The sequence below is a fragment of the Erythranthe guttata genome, chromosome 9 (genome assembly GCF_056151865.1).
Source record: "Erythranthe guttata isolate IM_541 chromosome 9, IM_541, whole genome shotgun sequence".
NCBI classification, from domain to species: Eukaryota; Viridiplantae; Streptophyta; class Magnoliopsida; order Lamiales; family Phrymaceae; genus Erythranthe; species Erythranthe guttata.
In genome coordinates, this window is record NC_142541.1 from 12,673,095 (window position 1) to 12,696,355 (window position 23,261).

Consider the following 23,261-nt stretch of genomic DNA (forward strand, 5'->3'; position numbering starts at 1 on the left):
TCTCCTCGCACTTTCATCGCCGTTAACACCCCAACTCTATCTACTATCGCTCGGAGGAGTAGAGATCTAGTTCACAAAATAAACTTGCTCCTTCCGACTCCCGCTTCCGCCATCATCTCCTGCACTCAAAGATGCTTTCCCATGGTCCAAGATCAAAACATCAAAGTTTTTATGATTTGTATCATCCATAAGATCAATAGTAAAACACTCATTATTATCACATGAATTTTTATTAGCACTAAAAACATTAAATTTGATCGTTTGATCATGCACCTTCATTGTAAGATCACCACTAGCACAATAAATTAGAGTTTTCGATGTGGCTAAAAACGGTCTCCCTAAAATAAGAGGTATCTCCATGTCTTCATCTATATCAAGTATAACGAAATCAACAGGGAAGATAAATTTGTTCACTTTTACTCGCACATTCTCTAAAATACCTTTTGGGTAAACTAAAACCTATCGGCTAATTGAAGAGTTATAGCCGTTGGTCCAATCTCACCTAACCCAAGATTTTTATAAGTGGAATAAGACATGAGATTAATGCTAGCGCCTAAATCAATGAGCGATTTACAATTTTTACCTCCTATAGTACAAGGAATAGTGAATTAACTTACCTGGATCGCCGAGTTTTTGTGGAAAGGGGCATGTAAGAATTGCACTGCATTGCTCTGTGAGTTGGATCATCTCGTTCCCTTGGAATTTCTTCCTCTTTGTCACGAGATCCTTGAAGAATTTCACCCACTTTGGCATCTTTTGAAGGGCTTCGATAAAAGGGATATTTATGTGAATTTCCTTCAACTTGTCCAAAAATCCTTGGTATTCGGCATCGAGCTTCTTCTTTAGAAACATTTGAGGGTATGGAATTGGAGGGGCTTGTGAAATCACTGTTGATGATAGTGGTTCTTCGTTAGTATTTATTAAGTGTATTTATACCTACAATTAAGTGTATTTATACCTACAATTAATATCGTCAACCGTGCATAGTAAAGTCATGGAAAAATACGCATACACATGCCCAAATGAATACATGAACAATTCACAATAATTAGACACGAAATTTAATTCAATCCCAACAACAACAATAATAATTAATAAATCTTTTCTAAATGAACTTTCAGACACCAAATTCATACAAAACCTCACAACACAAAAACTCAAGAAAATAGAAACTACAATTAAAAATTAAACGACTCTAAAATCCAAAAAACGAAACAAAAACAAAAACAATAACAAAAACACCCATGTTTCTTCAATTGAAATTCAGCGCCCTGGCTTTGCAAATCGGACACTCGTTCTTCGTCCGAAGCCAATTCTTGATGCACTCCACATGATAAACATGGCCGCAATTAAGGGTAGCGATAATATTCTCGTGTTCTCCGAACAAATCATCCTGGCATATAACACAAACTTCTTGCTCATAATTATCTACATTAGCTTCCAAAGAAGACCTTGTCCTCAGATTCTGGAAAATAGTTCGCTCAGACAGCCCACCGTTATTATTATTATTATTACTATTACCACCACCACCACCACCGGTGAAGTTGTTGTCGTCGGGAACTACTACTACTACATCGTCGTCGTCCGATAACTCTAAAATTAGGGCCACCTCTTCTTCGTCGAAAAAGTACCTGTCATCGTATAAGTACTGATCTTGATACCGGAGCAGCGATGCTGCTGCATTAGACATGCGGTTATTCGGATTAATACGATTAGGAGGACGACTGACGATGGGGGTAAAGTTCACCGGCGGCGGCGCTGAACGGTGCTGCATGGTTTCACGGCCGTGCGCATATGGGGCGGCGGCGGCGGGAGGTGGTGGTTGGGGAGGGCGGACGGTGTTTGAGGCAGAAGGGGCGGCGGCGCGGCGATGGCTGAAATGGTCTGCGTGCGGCGGCGGAGATGACGACATTGGCGGCTGCTTTTTGCTTTTTGTTTAGTGGACTTCTCTTTTCTCTCTGTTAGGTTTTTATTGAGAGTATCGCGCGAAGGGTTTCTTGAGGTTCGTGCAAATACCTAACGGTGTTTATATAAAGCTAGCTGTAATAACTCTGTAAATGAATGAACTTCTTTTGCCAAAAAAAAAATAACAAATTCGAAATGGCATCCATTCACAATTAGCTCAAGCAACAATCTTGAATCTTGAGTCTGATAATTTAACCTAAGTCATGTCTTTATCAAAGGAGAAGGAAAGATGGTCTAATAAACTCTACCAACTGCTCTCTTCTTCGATCGACCGTCTCGACGTTTCTATTGAAGGTCCTTACGGACCCATTTCAACCGATTTCCTGAGGTACATATATATTTGATTTTTCACCAGCTTAAACACTAAGATAATTAAATATTTGATATCTTCAATCTGGATTTTTATGTCTGATAAAATGCTTCAAATTATGCACTAATTGACATAAAAATCATCGTATACATGAATTAAACAGTTCACAATAAATACTTAGTCACGGAATTTATTAATCAACATCAAAAGACAAATTAAACAAAACCAACAACAACAATAAATCTTGCTTTAATTTGTCTGAACTTCCATACAATAAATCCATACAAATCCGCACACAACAAAAGCCAAAAAATTCAAGAAAATAACAATAAATAAATAAGCATGTTTACTTTCTTGAATCGAAAACGAGGGCCTTGGATTTGCAGATGGGGCACTCGTTTTTCCTGAAAAGCCAATTGGTGATGCACTCGACATGAAAAACATGGCCACAACCGAGGGTTACGTTAACTTTCTCGGTTTCTCCAAACAAACCGTCGAGACAAACAACGCACACTTCTTGCGCATAATCTACGACATTAATTTCCATGGAAGAAGCACTCGTTCTCAGATTCTTGACAATACTTTCCTTCAACAGCTGAGCGACAATCCTTCCCCCCGACAGCTGAGCGACAATCCTTCCCTCCGACAGCTCAGCACTGTTGTTATTATTATTATTATTATTATTATTATTATTATTATTATTATTATTATTATTATTATTATTATTATTATTATTATTATTATTATTATTATTATTATTATTATTATTATTATTATTATTATTATTATTATTATTATTATTATTATTATTATTATTATTATTATTATTATTATTATTATTATTATTATTATTATTATTATTATTATTATTATTATTATTATTATTATTATTATTATTATTATTATTATTATTATTATTATTATTATTATTATTATTACTACTACTACCCCCACCATAATCGAATAAGTTGTTGTCGAAAGTCATGGTACCATCACCACCACCACCACCACCTTCTTCTTCCTCCAAAAATCGAAGTAGGTTCTCGTCATTTTCATCGAAAAAGAAACTGTCCTGGTAATCCTCATCTTCAGGCCGGTGTGATAACGGATCAAATCTCGGGTAATTCGGAACAAAATCAGGACGAAAGGTGGGGATAAGAACCACCGGCACCATATGGGCGTGCAGACGCCGCCTCATGAATGCTTGACGCTCATCCGGTGTTTGAGGAACGTCTTCGGCGGCAAAAGGAGGTGGTGGTGGTGGTGGTGGTGGCTGGATGGTACTGTTTGAGGGATCAAAAGGGGCGGCGGAGAAGGGTTGGAGATGGGGTGGACACCGGTTGTATGAACCATCAGACATTTTTTTTCTATTATTTTTTGTTTCTGTGTGGTTTAATTTTTTATGGAGAATATCGAAGGATTTGTTGAGGTTTATATAAAGCTGTAGTAAGAGCACTCTCTAACGGTCATTTTATCTCTCCTAATTGTTTTAGAGAAAACCCTATTTCAAAAAAAAAAAAAAAGAATAAAAACCCTAATTGTTTGTACAAGGTAAGTGTTGAAATTAGCTGTCCAAATTTAAAAAATGAGATCCCCACTTCTAGATTCTTGTACATATGTCAAATACTATATATATGCAAATTTTATCCGAAACTTTAATTTGTAATTATGAGTTAGGTTTTAATTTGTTTCCAAAAAACAATTATAGTCCCTGTCCATTAAATCTTCTCTCTCTCTCTCTCTTTTTTATTATTTTTTTTATAATTTAAAAAATAAAAATTTAACTTAAAACAAATATTAGATTACTACTTCGAAACAACAGTTTTCGTTCATGGATTACGACATTTACGGAGATAAGTTTAGATACATATATTACATTCCAAAATATTGTTCAAAAAAGCTCGAGTGTTGTTATAAAACAAAAAAACTTGGCATTTTTCTGGGACGCAAAAAAGATCCCATTTTAGCCGGAGTATCAGCGGTTGCGTTGATTTTCCTGTACCCGACTAGACCGTTTCTGTGTCGAAATTAATTAGTCAAAAAGAGAATTAGTTTCAATAAGCAATCATTTTATTTCAAATTGTCTTAGCTAATTAGTTGATTCAGTTATATCGTGTAAAATCCATAAGTTAGGCTATTGTAAGAAGCAATTCCAATAATTTTTGTAAAAGCAGATACAAATCTGACGTTTTAATCACGAATGTAATGATTCCTCCAATGCCAGCTTGCCCTGGATTGATCGGGAAGCACCGTCAATTGTTGAATGTATACTAATTAGGGTTCCATTGAAGTTGTAGAGTTTGATTATTCGGTTTTTTCGTTTTCTCTTTATTACAAATTCCTTCCTTGGCTAAATTCCAGATACGTTCCGAGCAAATTCGTTATTTTTCGAATATAGCTTCATTTGGCGCTTCCGGAACTAGCCAAAACAATGTCGCCACGTGTTCTTGCATGCTTTTACGATTATAAAGGTAATTAAAGTAATCTAACTTTTGAACAACATAATATACGTCTTAAAAACCGTTAGTTCTAGATTCCAATAATCTAAACCCGGTGAAATTTATTTTATGTAATTATGTGGATTTTTTCCGGCAAGATTCAGGCGTTGAATTTTTTTTTGAAACTTTTTTTTTTTCTAAAATACTTTTTCCAGCCGGTGAGCCAACGTTCTCTTTTTTTTTTTTTTTTTTTTTTGTCTCCCTACTGTCTTAACTACAACATTACTGTCCAAGACAGAGTACTATTGAATACCAAAATAGTAATATTACTAATATTGCTGTCCCAAACAATAATATTACGGATGGAGACAGTAATATTACGGTCGGAGACAACAATATTACAGGAAAAAACGATAAAATTAATTAATACATTAATATTACCGTGTTAACAATAGTTTTACTGGATTATGAGACAGTAATATTAGTGTCTTTTGACAATAATATTATTGTCTTTGACTGCAATATTACTGTCTGAGACAGTATTATTACACACCAATACAGTAATATTAACGAGAAATATATTTTTTTTTAAAAGTCAACGCCAGAGACCGGCGGTTGACCTGCATGGAAAAAAAATGCAGAAAAAAAAAGTAAAAAAGAAAAAGTTAACATCGAAAACCGACAGTCAAAGACGGTGGTAGTCAAAATTGGACTAAATTGAGGTGTAAATCATGAAATTAGACATACATACATAAGTTATTTTCATCATCTTAAACTTTTAGATGACATGATCAATCTTGAAAATATTATATAAAACTCAAAACACCCAAAATTCTACTAATCACCTCATTCAAGAACTCAAACGACTTAACCATACTCGATTTAATCCTCCCTCTCTGCGGTGCTCCATCGGAGTTCCCATATTTGGATTTAAAAATCGAGGCATACATAACGAGAGAGAAACAAACCCCATCCACCGAAGAACAAAACACGACCACAGCTCGAACCGTGTGGCTCAAGCCTAACCCGTCCGATGCACCAATATCTCCGATTTTAGGCCCAAACAGCTATTTATGGCTCGGTGCTATAATCTCGTCATCCTTTGTAATTTACCTTATTTTCATTGGTATTTTGACGAGATACGTTATATATCCTATTGATCATAACACTAATAAGATATACTCAATCGCTTCAAGAGCTTTGCTCCACATGCTACTCTTATGCATCGGCATATTTATTGCTGCAACTTCGGCTTTTTTGATGAACACATGGAGGGGGCCACCCCTCACGCCTCGCCGAATTCGTTGTTTTATAATGCTGATAGAGAATTGGAGAGCTTGCCTCAACAGTCGATATCGCAGTTTATTAATTTGCATTACGGTGAAAGGCCGAACCTTAAGAGTAAGTAACTAAAAATCATGATTGACTATAATTTGCATGCATGTACATTTTTTTTTCTTTTCTCAATATTTATTGCTCGTATTTTTTTTTTTTTTTTTTTTTTTTTTTTTTGTAGACGTTTTGTTCGAGCAAAAAGAGACGAGCGTTGGGGTACTTGTTTGTGGCCCGAAGAAAATGAGACACGAGGTGGCGAATATATGTTCATCTGGTTTGGCTGCTAATCTGCATTTTGAAGCCATTAGCTTTGTCATCATTTTATTACTACAAAAATTGTGATCAAGTTTGGGATTGCTTCTTCTTTTCCTTTTCCTTTTTTTTTTTGCTTGTTTAATTTGCACTTCCTTTTGGTTGATTAAGCTATGTAAATGTAAATTGTAAATGAGCAAATAAATGCTTCCTTTTTCTTTTTTCTTTTTTGTAAAAAATAAAGAAAAGAAAAGAATGAAAAATATCCTTTTTTTTTTTTTTTGTTTTCTTTGGAATTTATCTTTCAAAAATACAATTTCCGATTCGATTTCCACCCCGAATTGAGACATACATAAGATTTTAGCTAATTGAAACAGGGGGTTTTGCTGCCAATAAATAATACATGCATTCTTCAGTTAAAAGTAAAGAATTCCTTTAAGAATAAAAAAAAAATTTAATCATATATTGATGGTTTACTGAGTTCAACTTGCATCCCCTGGTGATAATGTATGGACAAAATGGCTTAATTAGTAAAGTAAAACTAAGTTCCATTTAGCTAATAAAATGGTATTTACTTATAGCTCTCTCATCTAAAATCCAAGTTCGTATATTCAATTGCATTCAAAATCCAATAAAAAGATCTTCAATTCTTATGCATTGATTTTTTTGCTTTTGAAGATTTAGATTGAACCATGGATCATGAATTTGGTTATTTTAGTTATGTACAAAATCGACCTAGTAAAACTTTATCTATTGGTTTAGTAAAGTTAAGCTTCATAAATTAAAGTCGATCTCTACCTGTAACCAGTCTAGTTAAACTTACATCAGGAGTTAATTGTACAGAACTTCATGTGTAATTTCAAGAATCCGCATATGTTATTTCTTTACGGAGCACACTGTCCCTTATTTTGTTTTTGCCGGTTGACTGAGAATAAATGACAAAACTATTCTTACTTCAAAATTGATATGCCTAATTACACCCAATAGACCTACAATTTATTTACCTGCTGGGCCATGGGCCCTGATAAGTGTTCGTTTTGCACGATTTTTACTTATCAAATCTTCGAGTTTTGGTCTTCGTTCGTCCGAGTTTCGGCTTTATTTGTATATATTATTGCGTTTCTTGTTTTATTTCCATTTCAGGGTTTTATTAGGTATTTTTGCCGAGTCGAAGCCATTTGAAAACGAAACCAAATTTTCAAGCCAATTTTGGGGCCAAGAAGACCCAGATCGCGATCTGACATCTCTGGATCGCGATTTGGGGGTTGTTACAGAGCCGAAATTGATCAAGACCCAGATCGCGATCCAGGCCCAATATTGAAGGCCAATACCACCGAGACCCAATCACCTTCAAATGAGGTTTGGGCCCAACAATCTCAACTAAGGTATAAATAACGATTTAATTCATTGTTTAAAGGTACGCCCCATTATCAGAATAATACTATGAACCATATACTCTCAACTATTTCCACAATCCGCACGCCTGACTTGAGCGTCGGCGGGGTTTCCGCCGGATCAACCCCTGCCCTAGTTCACGTGTTCTCTATTCGCAGGTATTTCATAGCCATCTAGCACGTGAATGGTGATCCACTTTGCTCTCCCAACTCCCTCTATCTCAACTACTTGAGGCGATCTATTTATAACAATACTCAAAGCAAATTATAAAAAATTATAAACAAAATCCTAAAAAAGATAATTAAAAAAAAAGAAAAGGAAAAAGTAAAGAGAGCTTCACCTTCCCCACATCACCTCCCGCATCCAACCTAAAACCAAACAACTCAATATCGAAGGGGATTTACTTTTTACCGTTTGAAAATTGCTATTTACCGTTCAAAGACTCTCTCTCTCTCTCTCTCTCTCTCTCTCTATAAAAAAAATCGCTCTCAAGACGTTTTCATCACAAATCATACTTATTGGTGTGATATACGAACATAAATGAGTTCATCGGATGAAGATCTGGATAGCGGACACAACGAGGTAAAAATTCCGTCTTTTGGATCGAAAAAAATGGGCTAAACGTTTAAAAGCCCAACTCGGGCGCCCGACGGTGCAGTGCACGCCCATGTTGGGCGTGCAGTTGGCTCTTGCACGCCCATTACGGCGTTTGTAGGCCAACTGCACGCCCAACATGGGCGTGCACTGCACCGTTGGGCGCCCGAGTTGGGCTTTTGGCTTTGAAACGTTTTTTTTTTTTTTTTTTTTAAATCAATTTTTTTACGTTTTTTTCAGGACGATACGTCTACAATTGAAGTTGATCATACCGATTATTTTACCACTACTCAGTTGTTTGACTCGAAGGATGAGGTAGTGGTTTGGGTGAGGTTCGTTGCAAGAGGTCTTTTTGTGAAAATAGTAAAAAGAAGCTGTCCTAAAAAAAAGATTTTTCTGACTTGTGACCTATACGGGGAGAAACGAGAATGTCCATCAACTAACCCAGACGCGCGCCCGAGAAGGACCGGTAGCAAAAAAATAAACTGTGGTTTTCAAATTGTCGGAGAGCTACGATGGGATGATAGATGGGAGGTCAGAGTAGTATACGGGAAGCATAATCATGTTCCGATATACAAGTCCGGGCATGGGATGAGTGCATTGTCTCAGGACGAGGCGAAGATCATTAGTGATCTGTCACAAAGTCATGTGCCGCCCAAGAAGATTTTGGCTAACTTGAGACAAAATGGTTTGGGTCTCGATGCTTATTCGAAACAAATATACAATGAGAAGGCGAAATTGAAAAGACTATCTAGGGGTGACCGTACAGTGATGCAACATTTGATTGGGTTGCTTGAGGAGCATAACTATTACAAGTGGTTCCGTACTGATGAAACAACACATGCAGTTACTGATTTGATGTGAGTTCACCCTCAATCTGTCGAATTGTTAAGTAAGTTTCCGTACGTTATACTACTTGACAGTACTTACAAAACCAATCAGTACAAATTGCCTTTATTGGAGATTGTTGGTGTTACTCATGTCGGGACAAATTGCCTTTATTGGAGATTGTTGGTGTTACTCCAATCAGTATCACCTGCCACCGTTTACACCATGGCTCTCCCGTAACATGTGCGTTAACCACCGGAAACACGGAAAATACTCATATATCCAACACTACAGTACGGGAAATAATAAAATAATTAATAACAACAACAACAACAACAACAACAACAACAACAACAACAACAACAACAACAACAACAACAACAACAACAACAACAACAACAACAACAACAACAACAACAACAACAACAACAACAACAACAACAACAACAACAACAACAACAACAACAACAACAACAACAACAACAACAACAACAACAACAACAACAACAACAACAACAACAACAACAACAACAACAACAACAACAACAACAACAACAACAACAACAACAACAACAACAACAACAACAACAACAACAACAACAACAACAACAACAACAACAACAACAACAACAACAACAACAACAACAACAACAACAACAACAACAACAACAACAACAACAACAACAACAACAACAACAACAACAACAACAACAACAACAACAACAACAACAACAACAACAACAACAACAACAACAACAACAACAACAACAACAACAACAACAACAACAACAACAACAACAACAACAACAACAACAACAACAACAACAACAACAACAACAACAACAACAACAACAACAACAACAACAACAACAACAACAACAACAACAACAACAACAACAACAACAACAACAACAACAACAACAACAACAACAACAACAACAACAACAACAACAACAACAACAACAACAACAACAACAACAACAACAACAACAACAACAACAACAACAACAACAACAACAACAACAACAACAACAACAACAACAACAACAACAACAACAACAACAACAACAACAACAACAACAACAACAACAACAACAACAACAACAACAACAACAACAACAACAACAACAACAACAACAACAACAACAACAACAACAACAACAACAACAACAACAACAACAGTAATAATAATAATAATAATAATAATAACAATAATATTAATATTAATAATAATAATAATAATACCTCTAATAGTGTCAGACATCCAGCAATCTGCGCCGCCTCAGCTCGCGTAGCCATGCCCAACTGTCGGTACAGATAGGCCAATGTAGCCGAACCCCAAGAATACTCGCAAATCAGATTGATTTCCTCTAACAGTGGAAAAAAATCTGCTCTGACCTTCGATCCACTCTTATCCACGAACAACAACTTTCCGAGCAAGTATGCAATATATGCTCGTACCCGATACGCGGAAGGAAATGTAGAATTGTCGCCATACTTCACCTCCAAATCATCTAACCGGGGTCCGCCACCATACCACCACTGCTCCATAAGTGCGGGGTCGACCCCGAAAGCTCTCGCACCAAGCTAGATCGCGTCGGCCTTATCCATCCAAACGTTAGGGCGAATTCCACTAACTCGCAAACCCATGATGAAATGCACGTCGTGGAGGGTAATTGTCATCTCACCGAATGGCATGTGAAAACTGTTGGTGTCTGGCTGCCACCTCTCAATAAAAGCCTCTATTAGTGGGTTATTGTGCTGAGGCAGCGAACAATCACGCAAGTGATACAAGCCAGTACTCTCCAGTAGTGAGACACAATCATCGTCGTCGGGGCCCGGCCAAGTACACTTCGCGTGCGACCGTAATTTAACCATATGTCGACCCTGTTAAAGATATATTCATATATAAGTATACCACAATCAAGTGTAAATATTATAAACAAAATTTATTAATATTAATAAGTATTACATTTCCCTCCCAAATGTCGTAGGCAATATGTGCTCCAAAACTCGGAATCAAGTGAGCGTATTTAGGTCCACCGGGTGTCTCACCAGTCAACATCCAAGGTCGAGAAGGAAGTTTTTTTCTCGGAGCGGTGCGGGACCTCGAGACAGGATTAGAACCACCGAAAGTACCACCCATCGGGACAGGAGGCGGAGTCGGAGTCGGAGTCGGAACATGCTCGTAATCGTCATCGGATGGAAAATCCGGCACCGGAAACTGATTTTTCTGCTGAAAGCGTAGTTGTGGATCGTACTCGTACTCCTGCGGATGCATATATGCATCCATGGGTGCATCCATCTCCTGCTCGGCCTCTGTCTCTGTCTCCTCCTCAATCATCGTACATGGGGGTACAAAAGCACCAGCGCGTTCCCCACGACGTTTAGAACTGGTAACATTTCTATTATGTGTCCTTCCCTCCCGTTCCGCAGTAGTCTCCTCCACCGGATCTGCAGGAGGACGAATCAGGGGTCCTTTCCCTTTTCCCAGTCCGAATTTTTTCGCCCAATTAGACATCCTGTAAACATAAAATTATTATAATTTCATTGAATTAACTAAATTATATTAAATTTACTAACTTATTTTAATTCAGGAAAAAAAATATTTATTTTAAATCAGAAAAAAAAAAAAAAAAAATTAAATCGAACGCCCGGTTTGGGCTTTTCCCGGCCGAACCGACGCCTGGACCGGGCGCCGGTTCGCCCGGGAAAAGCCCAAACCGAGCGTCCAAAAAGTGAGTACACGCCCAAATCGGGCGCCGGTCGCCTGAACGGACGCCCACTTTGGGCGTCTATTCAGGCAGCCGGCGCCCGACTAGGGCGTTCGTGCATTATTTTCGAAAATTTTAAAAGCCCTACAAATCGATTTGTAGGGCTTTTAAACATGAAATTGGTTGCAAAATCGAGTTACCCATTGCATATAACACATGTAGGTGTTGAAATTACCTGAAAAATCGAAGCCCAAGTCCTGAAATTTGTTGAATTCGATGTTTTTCGAAAAAAAAAAAATAATTCTGAAAATTTTGGAATGGGGTGGTTTTGGAGAGATTTTCGAATTTTAGGGGTTTTAGAGAGATAAACTGTTTTTTGCTTTGAACGGTAAATAGCAATTGTTAAACCGTAAAGAGCATTTTCTATATCGAAGACCTTAAATGATACATCCACCGCCGGACACGTGGGAGAGCCACCGTTTACGAGTAACTGAAATCGTCTCCTACTGCGACCGCAAATATGGGCATCGTTAGGGAGGTGGTTATGGCAGCGGCCATGGTGGAGGCGGTTACGGTGGTGATTGTGGCTTCTCTTCCCGTGGTGGTGGCGGTTCTGAAGGAAACTTCAAACTTTGTTGCATTTTTTTAGTAATTTCGTGTTCAAGTTTTCAGATCCCGTTTTTGGTTTGGTTTTCATGGCCACCCTATTTTTAATCGTTTGTTTTGAAGATGTTCATGTAACGATAGTGTTTACAGGGTTCAAGATCAATGAAAGAAGTCCTTAGCACTTCCGTAAAAGCACATGTTATTACGGTGGGGGCTTTTAAGAGTTTTTAGCATTTAGTATCAGTGTTTAATATGTCTAATGGCTAAAACAATCCTATATTAAAACAATTAGCATGACGAAAAAGGTTTGTTGACTATAATGAAATGACTATATTACCCTTACGAAGATATATAATATATACTGCTAATAAAAAATCTTTCCCCAAATTGTGAAACAAACCCACTAAAAAAATACTACATCACCCTTTATTTTACTAATTATTAAAAATAGAAAATATAAAAAATATATAAAACATATGAAAAAAAAATATATAAAAAATAGAACTAAACATTTATTTAAACAAAACATAATCCCAAAAATATTTACTAAATATAAAAAAATTAAAAAGAAAAAAGAAATAAAAAGAAGTCATCTTCTTCCCCACCCAAACAACCCGTCCACCCTCCCACCCACAAGCCCCACCAACCCATCATGCTCCTCCTCCACGTCCGCTCGCACAAGGCGGTGGCGGTGCCACTACCTCGAACATTAATGGCCGACGACAAGAAAGCAATCAGGCAATCCAGATTCTCCTTCTCAATCTCATGATCTTGCCCGAAATGAGTAGATGAAGATGATTTGTGGTAATGGATTTTGGATGGTTTGGAGAAGAGGGCTTTCTTAAATTGTTAAGGACTAAATTGGAAGAGGGCTCTTTTTTGGGGTGAATTTGTAATTTTTAAAAAATAATAATTTAAAGGGCATTTGGGTCTTTTCAAGTCAAAACATACACTCTTAGTCGCATAATCGACGAATGTAGCTCACGAGCAACTCACATGGACTTCATGGCTTTGACTTCTCACCATAGGAGGTATGTGCTAATTGTATTAACATATGAGCTTTTAGCGCCACCGAACACTAAAAACTCGAGCTTTTAAACAGAGGGAGGGGCTTTTGAAACATGGCTTACTTCTAATAAAAAAATAATGTTACCTTTTTATCTTATGAAAAATACATTATCTAAATAATCCATCTCAATACCTATATTTGAATTAAGTTTTCAATTTTTACTTGAAATAATTTTGAATTATGGATATAATAGTACTTGAGAGTTGAGAGTCGACGTGGTCAAGATATAACTCCATTAAAAAATAGTATATACGTATAAGCGGGGATCGTTATATATCGTCATAAACAAGCATTAGGACGCCAGAACTTGGTCCCGGCACAAACCTCCGACGACGCTCAAGTCTGCCCTTGAATATCACATAATAAAGTTTGAAGTTTTAGGAATATATATAATTAGTGTAAACATGAAGATTACCTAAGCATTAATTACTTATGTACCTGCAATTAAGTCTATAAATTCTGGTTTCGATCCTTAGATTTTAATGCTACAAATTGGAAGAATGCATCTGAATGGAAGGGTTTGAGATTAATACTTTCATATCCACAATAAATACTCCATTAAATTTTATTTGGATGATTTCGCCTTCAATGGATTTTAAAATTAACTCTAGTTTTTAAATTGCGATCAGTTTGAAATCCGAATCTTTTTAATTAGAAAGTATCTTAAATCCTTCAATTTCAAATCTTTCAACTCCAATTGAAACCTAAAACAGAAAAAATAAATAAAAATAAAATAAAATACAAGTCTGATAACAATAGAACAAATTAAACAAGACCTACAACAACAATAAATCTTGCTTGTCTGAATTTCCATACAATAAATCCATACAAATCGGCACACAACAAAAATCCATAAATCAAGAAACTCAAAAATAAAAATAAAAATAAAAATAATAAACAACCATGTTTGATTTCTTGAATTTAATCGAAAACGAGGGCCTTGGATTTGCACATGGGGCACTCGTTCTTCCTCAGAAGCCAATTCTTGATGCACTCGACATGAAAAACATGGCCACATCCGAGGGTTGCGATAACTTTCTCGGTTTCTCCAAACAAATCATCTAGGCAAACAACACACATTTCTTGTTCATAATCTACGGCATTACTTTCCATGGAAGAAGCCCTTGTTTTCAGATTCTTGACAATCGTCTCCTCCGACAGCTCAACGACAATCGTTCCCTCCGACAGCTCAGCACTGTTATTACCACCGAAAGTCAGGGTACTACCACCATCTTCTTCTTCGTCCAAAAATCGTATTAGGTTTTCGTCGTTTTCATCGAAAAAGAAACTGTCTTGGTAATAATCATCATCTTCAATCTGGTGTGATAAAGAAGATGGATCAAATCTGGGGTAATTTGGAATAAAACCAGGACGATCGACGGGGATAAGAACCACCGGCACCATATGGGCGTGTAGACGCCGCCTCATGATTTCTTGAAGCTGATCCGGTGTTTGAGGAACATCGCCGGCGGCAAAAGGAGGTGGTGGTGGTGGTGGCTGGGGACGGCGGACGGTGTTTGAGGGATAAAAAGGGGCGGCGAAGGGTTGGAGATGGGGTGGACAGCGGTTGTATGAAGGACCGGACATAATTGGCGGCTTGCTTTTTCTTTTTTTCTTTTTTCTATTTTTTGTGTCTGGTTTTTTTTTAATTCAGAAACCTAGGATGTTTATATAAAGCTGTAGTAAGAACTTTCCAACGGTCCTTTTATATCTCCTAATTGTTTTAGAAAACCGTATTTCCAAAAAAAAAAAGAATAATAAACCCTATTTGTTTGTACAAGGTAAGTGTTGGAATTAGCTGTCCAAATTTTAAATATGAGATCCCCACTTCTAGATTTTATTCCTTATACATATTCCTTCTTTTTTTCTTCTTTTTTTTTTGATAAGAGTTATACACATTTCAAATAGGACTTTGCTAAATAGCCAGAATCTGGATGGCCAAAATAGCATTTATTTCACTTTTTTTGTTTTCTTTATATATTTAATACCATTTATGCCCTTAATTGTTTTGTTTCTAAAATCTCTTCCTAATTTCTCTCCCTATTTTCCCTCCTAAAAAATAGAACCACTCAATTCTACATTTTTTAGTTTTTACACGGTAATAATGAATACATTACATCAATTCTACGAGTTTCAATAATAATAATAATAATAATAATAATAATAATAATAATAATAATAATAATAATAATAATAATAATAATAATAATAATAATAATAATAATAATAATCTTATATATAAAAGAAAGAAACGCTGAGAAAACCCTAATAATATTTCTATAATTATTTATTTTTAATATTTTTTTTCTACTAATTTCTAACTATATTTTTTAACAATTATCAAAATTAAAACTAAACAGTGAAGAATCCTACCTTAATGGTACTTCAGTAATTATTTATTTTTAATTTTTTTTCTCTAATTTAGATTATAAATCTTAATATGTAAAATTTAAAAAAAAAATGTTAAATATAATATTACATTATTAAATTTTACTATTTTAGTGTACTATATTTTCTTATTAAGTATTAAATTGATTATTTTTTACTTTTAAAATAAGATCCCATGCATCGCACGGGGGGAAAAATGCTAGTAATAATAATAACAACAACAAAAAAAAGGACGAATTATTATTAGTATTATTATTATTATTATTATTATTATTATTATTATTTATTATTATTATTATAATTATTATTATTATAATTATTAATTATTATTATTATTATATAAGTGAGTTGGAAAATTTAAAAAATAAAAAATTCCATCGAACAATCAACAATTCAAAACTAATATAGATTGAATACATTAACTATAAACTTATCTAACAAACTTATGAATACTTTTTGTAACGCATGCACAAATTCTATAATATTTTACTAATCCACTTCTATTAGTATTGAATATTGATTATTTATCAAACTGAGATTTTAGAACTATATATGTAGTTTTAAGTGTAGGTTAAGTATATTTTTAAAAATTCTAAGCATTTTATATATGCAAATTTATTAGTAGACATGTAATTTCACGATGAATCATAAAAAATATTCCGTAGAAATTCAAAGATACAATATAGTACAATCATATCATATTGAAATACGATTGAGTAAAGTATATAAAGTTATATTATTATTATTATATACTTTTTTGTTTGCAGATTAATGTTATAAATTATTTATGTTATTATTAATTTGTAAATCATGATAAGGATAATATTTTACATTATTAGAATTGTCTACTATAGATATTTTTTTTAATAAAACTATATGAAATTTCTAATTTATGTTAGACATTAAGATTATCATTTAAGTTAGTATTCCAATTAATTAGAAAATAGACAATTTCTTAGAGAATTAATTTTAGAATAAACATTATAGGAATTTAATTCTATTAGAAGTATAATAAATCGGAAAAATTCATATGATCAATTTCTGAACTAATTTAAGTAATTATGTGTCTAATTGATAATTGAAGTAGTTAATTTCATGATTCTAATGCCAATTTTGAAATTAGGAATGAAATTAAGCATAATCCGATTTATTTAGCAAATTTGAAATTGAATTAAAGACTTTTGTTTTATATTTATTTTGTAATTTCTCTTTCTCTCTCCACCGTGTCAGTTATCACTCCTTTCAGCTTCTTCACTCTCTCCACCCACCCACTTCCTCTCTCTCCTCCACATTCCTACCTGCTTTCTCTCTCTTTTAGTTTTCTCCATATTCTCCATTTTTTTTTTCATTACGGCGGCCCACCAGCAGATCCGCCCATTAACGCCTTTCGCCGCCGACATCTGGCCTCCACCGACCTCAACCGATAACACACAGACTGTTTTAGACTAAAACCTGGTTTACAACCGGTTTCCGGGCTCATGGGGCCGGGTTTTACATGAAATTAATATTCAAATATAAATAAAGAAAAATTAATGGAAGAAGACATCGAATCTGATAACCATAAACTAAAGAAGAAGATGAAATGAATTGACGTTATTTTATTGAAAGTTGTAATCTGACATTTAATGTTAATACATTGAAATATGGATTCATGGTAATCATATTATACAGAGAGAAACAAAAATAAAATTCAAAATTAAATTCAAATGTAAATATTATAACTCAAGGATAGATCAGTAATTGAACATAATATTTTTTTTGTAAAATTACAACACTGCCCTTTCTGGCCAGCCAGATTCTGGCCACATAGCTTTATTGTTTCAAATATATGCAAATTTTATCCGAAACTTTGTAATTATTAGTTAGGTTTTATTTCCAAAAAACAATTCTTTGTCTCTGTCCAATTTCATTTTTTTTCTTTTTTTTTTCTTTTAAGTTTTTTAAATTTAAAAAAAAAATTTAACTTAAAACAAACATTAGAATACTACTTCGAAACAACAGTTTTGATATATGGATTACGACAGTTACAGAGATAAGTTTAGGATATATTACATTCCAAAATATAGTTCAAAATATAGTTATAAAAAAAATATGGCGTTCTTCTATGACGCAAAAAAAAAAAAAAAAAAAATTCCCATTTTAACTGGAGTATCAGTGGTTGCGTTGATTTTCCAGTACCCAGACCAGACCGTGACTGTGTCGATATTAATTAGTCAACAAGAGAGTCAGTTTTAATAAGCAATTGTTTTATTTCAAAGGTGGTGTTTGCAAAAACTTATTTAAAAGTAGAAGTTATGGATTGTAAGTTAAGTTAATTTTAAGTGTTTATTTATAAAAGTTGGGAGTGTTTGCAAATTTACTGGAAAATTAACTTAAACAGAAAAAGCAAGGTCATAGGTGCTAAACAAATTATAGCTTAAAATTGATTATTTTAAGAGAAGTAAAAGCAAAAGTTCATTATATTTTGCAAAACACTTAAAAATAGATTATGAGTAAAAAAAAGCTCATAATCTAGGGTAAATAGCATAAAACCCGGAAAATCTGCGCTAAATCCCCATGTATTTTTTTACTTGCGTAAAACCCCTTGTGTTTTATTTTACTTTGCACGAAATCCCCTTTTTCCGTTAAAAGTTAACACCGTTAACTATAGAGGGGATTTTGTGCAAGTTTGTTGTAACATAGGAGGATTTGGTGCGTATGTTCTACAATGCTAGGGGATTTTATGCAAAAAATAATTTATTTTTTTAAATTTCATATTATTTTCTGAAATTAAAGGGAACACATTTATTCAGTTACAATTAATATGAAAAATGAAAATTTAATAGATGTGGTGAATGTATTTAAAAAAAAATCAATTTTTATATGAAGTTTGATTTTTTAATTATATAATTATTGTATTAGAATTGTTATTTTAATTTTATAATTTGTTCGTGATTAATTACATGTGAAAAGAACATAAATAATTTGAGAATCTGTTCCAACGTCCATCTCGAGTATTATTTTAATTTCTTAGTTTCATATTTTAAATTTATAGATATATTAAACTTGATTTAAGAAAATAATTTAAACTTTAAATGAATAAATTAATTTTGCGTAGACCCCTCTTGTGTTGCAAATTAATCATGCACCAAATCCCCCGATGTTACAAAAAACGTGCACAAAATCTCCTCTATAGTTAACTTTTAACGAAGAAAGGAATTTTTTACAAAGTAATATAAAACACAAGTGGGTTTTACGCAAGAAAAAACAGACATGAGGATTTGGCGCATATTTTCATAAACACATGGGGGTTTTATGCTGTATACCCTCATAATATCTGTAAAAGTTTTTGCAAACACCACTCAAAGTGTATTTATACCTACAATTAATATCGTCAACCGTGCATAATAAAGTCATGGAAAAATACGCATACACATGCCCAAATGAATACATGAACAATTCATAATAATTAGACAGGAAATTAATTCAATCCCAACAACAATAATAAATCTTTTCTAAATAAACTTTCAGACAACAAATTCATACAAAACCTCACAACACAAAAACTCAAGAAAATAGAAACTACAATTAAAAATTAAACGACTCTAAAATCCAAAAACAAAATCAAAAACAAAAAAAAAACACCCATGTTTCTTCAATTGAAATTCAGCGCCCTGGCTTTGCAAATCGGGCACTCGTTCTTCGTCCGAAGCCATTAGCTTCCAAAGAAGACCTTGTCCTCAGATTCTGGGAAATAGTTCGCTCCGACAGCCCACCGTTATTATTATTATTACTATTACCACCACCACCACCACCACCCGTGAAGTTGTTGTCGTCGAGAACTACTACGTTGTCGTCGTCGTCGTCGTCCGATAACTCTAAAATTAGGGCCACCTCTTCTTCATCGAAAAAGTACCTGTCATCGTACAAGTACTGATCTTGATACCGGAGCAGTGATGCTGCTGCATTAGACATGCGGTTATTCGGATTAATACGATTAGGAGGACGACTGACGATGGGGGTAAAGTTCACCGGCGGCGGGGCTGAACGGGGCTGCATGGTTTCACCGCGGTGCGCATATGGGGGGGCGGCGGCGGGGTGGTGGTTGGGGGTAAACTCCACCAACTGCTCTCTTCTTCGATCGACCGTCTCGATGTTTCTATTGAAGGTCCTTACGGGCCCATTTCAACCGATTTCCTAAGGTACATATATATTTGATTTTTCACCAGCTTAAACACTAAGATAATTAAATATTTGATATCTTCAATATGGATTTTAAGTATGATAAAATGCTTCAAATTATGCACTAATTGACATAAAAATCACCGTATACATGAATTAAACAGTTCACAAGAAATACTTAGTCACCGAATTTATTAATCAACATCAAAAGACAAATTAAACAAAACCAACAACAACAATAAATCTTACTTTGTCTGAACTTCCATACAATAAATCCATACAAATCCGCACACAACAAAAAGCAAAAAAATTCAAGAAAATAACAATAAATAAATAAGCATGTTTAATTTCTTGAATCGAAAACGAGGGCCTTGGATTTGCAGATGGGGCACTCGTTTTTCCTGAAAAGCCAATTGGTGATGCACTCGACATGAAAAACATGGCCACATCCGAGGGTTATGTTAATTTTCTCGGTTTCTCCAAACAAACCGTCGAGACAAACAACGCACACTTCTTGCGCATAATCTACGACATTAATTTCCATGGAAGAAGCACTCGTTCTCAGATTCTTGACTATACTTTCCTTCAACAGCTGAGCGACAATCCTTCCCCCGACAGCTGAGCGACAATCCTTCCCTCCGACACCTCAGCACTATTATTATTATTATTATTATTATTATTATTATTATTATTATTATTATTATTATTATTATTATTATTATTATTATTATTATTATTATTATTATTATTATTATTATTATTATTATTATTATTATTATTATTATTATTATTATTATTATTATTATTATTATTATTATTATTATTATTATTATTATTATTATTATTATTATTATTATTATTATTATTATTATTATTATTATTATTATTATTATTATTATTATTATTATTATTATTATTATTATTATTATTATTATTATTATTATTATTATTATTATTATTATTATTATTATTATTATTATTATTATTATTATTATTATTATTATTATTATTATTATTATTATTATTATTATTATTATTATTATTATTATTATTATTATTATTATTATTATTATTATTATTATTATTATTATTATTATTATTATTATTATTATTATTATTATTATTATTATTATTATTATTATTATTATTATTATTATTATTATTATTATTATTATTATTATTATTATTATTATTATTATTATTATTATTATTATTATTATTATTATTATTATTATTATTATTATTATTATTATTATTATTATTATTATTATTATTATTATTATTATTATTATTATTATTATTATTATTATTATTATTATTATTATTATTATTATTATTATTATTATTATTATTATTATTATTATTATTATTATTATTATTATTATTATTATTATTATTATTATTATTATTATTATTATTATTATTATTATTATTATTATTATTATTATTATTATTATTATTATTATTATTATTATTATTATTATTATTATTATTATTATTATTATTATTATTATTATTATTATTATTATTATTATTATTATTATTATTATTATTATTATTATTATTATTATTATTATTATTATTATTATTATTATTATTATTATTATTATTATTATTATTATTATTATTATTATTATTATTATTATTATTATTATTATTATTATTATTATTATTATTATTATTATTATTATTATTATTATTATTATTATTATTATTATTATTATTATTATTATTATTATTATTATTATTATTATTATTATTATTATTATTATTATTATTATTATTATTATTATTATTATTATTATTATTATTATTATTATTATTATTATTATTATTATTATTATTATTATTATTATTATTATTATTATTATTATTATTATTATTATTATTATTACTATTACTACTACTACTACTACCATAATCGAATAAGTTATTGTCGAAAGTCATGGTACCATCACCACCACCACCACCTTCTTCTTCGTCCAAAAACCGAAGTAGGTTCTCGTCGTTTTCATCGAAAAAGAAACTGTCCTGGTAATCCTCATCTTCAGGCCGGTGTGATAACGGATCAAATCTGGGGTAATTCGGAACAAAATCAGGACGAAAGGTGGGGATAAGAACCACCGGCACCATATGGGCGTGTAGACGCCGCCTCATGAATTCTTGACGCTCATCCGGTGTTTCAGGAACGTCTTCGGCGACAAAAGGAGGTGGTGGTGGTGGTGGTGGTGGCGGGACGGTGTTTGAGGGATCAATAGGGGCCGCGGAGAAGGGTTGGAGATGGGGTGGACACCGGTTGTATGAACCATCAGACATTTTAATATATATATATTTTTTTTTTGTTTCTGTGTGGTTTAATTTTTTATGGAGAATATCGAAGGATTTGTTGAGGTTTATATAAAGCAGTAGTAAGAGCACTCTCTAACGGTCATTTTATCTGTCTTAATTGTTTTAGAGAAAACCCTATTTCAAAAAAGAAAAAAAAGAATAAAAACCCTAATTGTTTGTATAAGGTAAGTGTTGAAATTAGCTGTCCAAATTTCCCAAATGAGATCCCCACTTCTAGATTCTTCTATATATTTCACATACTATATATATGCAAATTTTATCCGAAACTTTAATTTGTAATTATGAGTTAGGTTTTAATTTGTTTCCGAAAACAATTATAGTCCATGTCCATATATATATATATATATATATATATATATATATATATATATATATATATATATATATATATATATATATATATATTTTAACATAAATGATAAAAAACAAACATTAGATTGCTACTTCGAAACAACGGTTTTCGTACATAGATTACGGCATTTACGGAGATAAGTTTTAGACATATTACATTCCAAAATATAATTTTGTTCAAAACGCTTGGAGTGTTATAAAATAAACATGGCGTTCTTCTGCAGACGCAAACAAAGATCCCATTTTAGCCAGAGACTAGATCGTGACTGTGTCCAAATTAGTCAACAGGGGAGTCGGTTTCAATAAGCAATCGTTTTATTACAAAGTCTTTAGCTAATTAAGTTGATTATATTCCGTCGTGTAAATTAAGCCCATATTTTAGGCTATTATTAGAAGCAGTTCCAATATTTTTAGTAAAAGAAGCCACAAATTTGACGTTTTAATCACGGATGATTCTTCCAATGCCAGCTTGCCCTAGTTTGATCGTGAAGCACCGTCAATTGTTC

At 33.0% G+C, this 23,261-nt stretch overlaps 1 pseudogene; it reads left to right on the forward strand.

Moving 5' to 3' along the window:
- Positions 1-5,526: 5,526 nt before the first annotated feature.
- On the forward strand, positions 5,527-6,390 carry LOC148768128 (ferric reduction oxidase 5 pseudogene; annotated as a pseudogene).
- Positions 6,391-23,261: the final 16,871 nt, after the last annotated feature.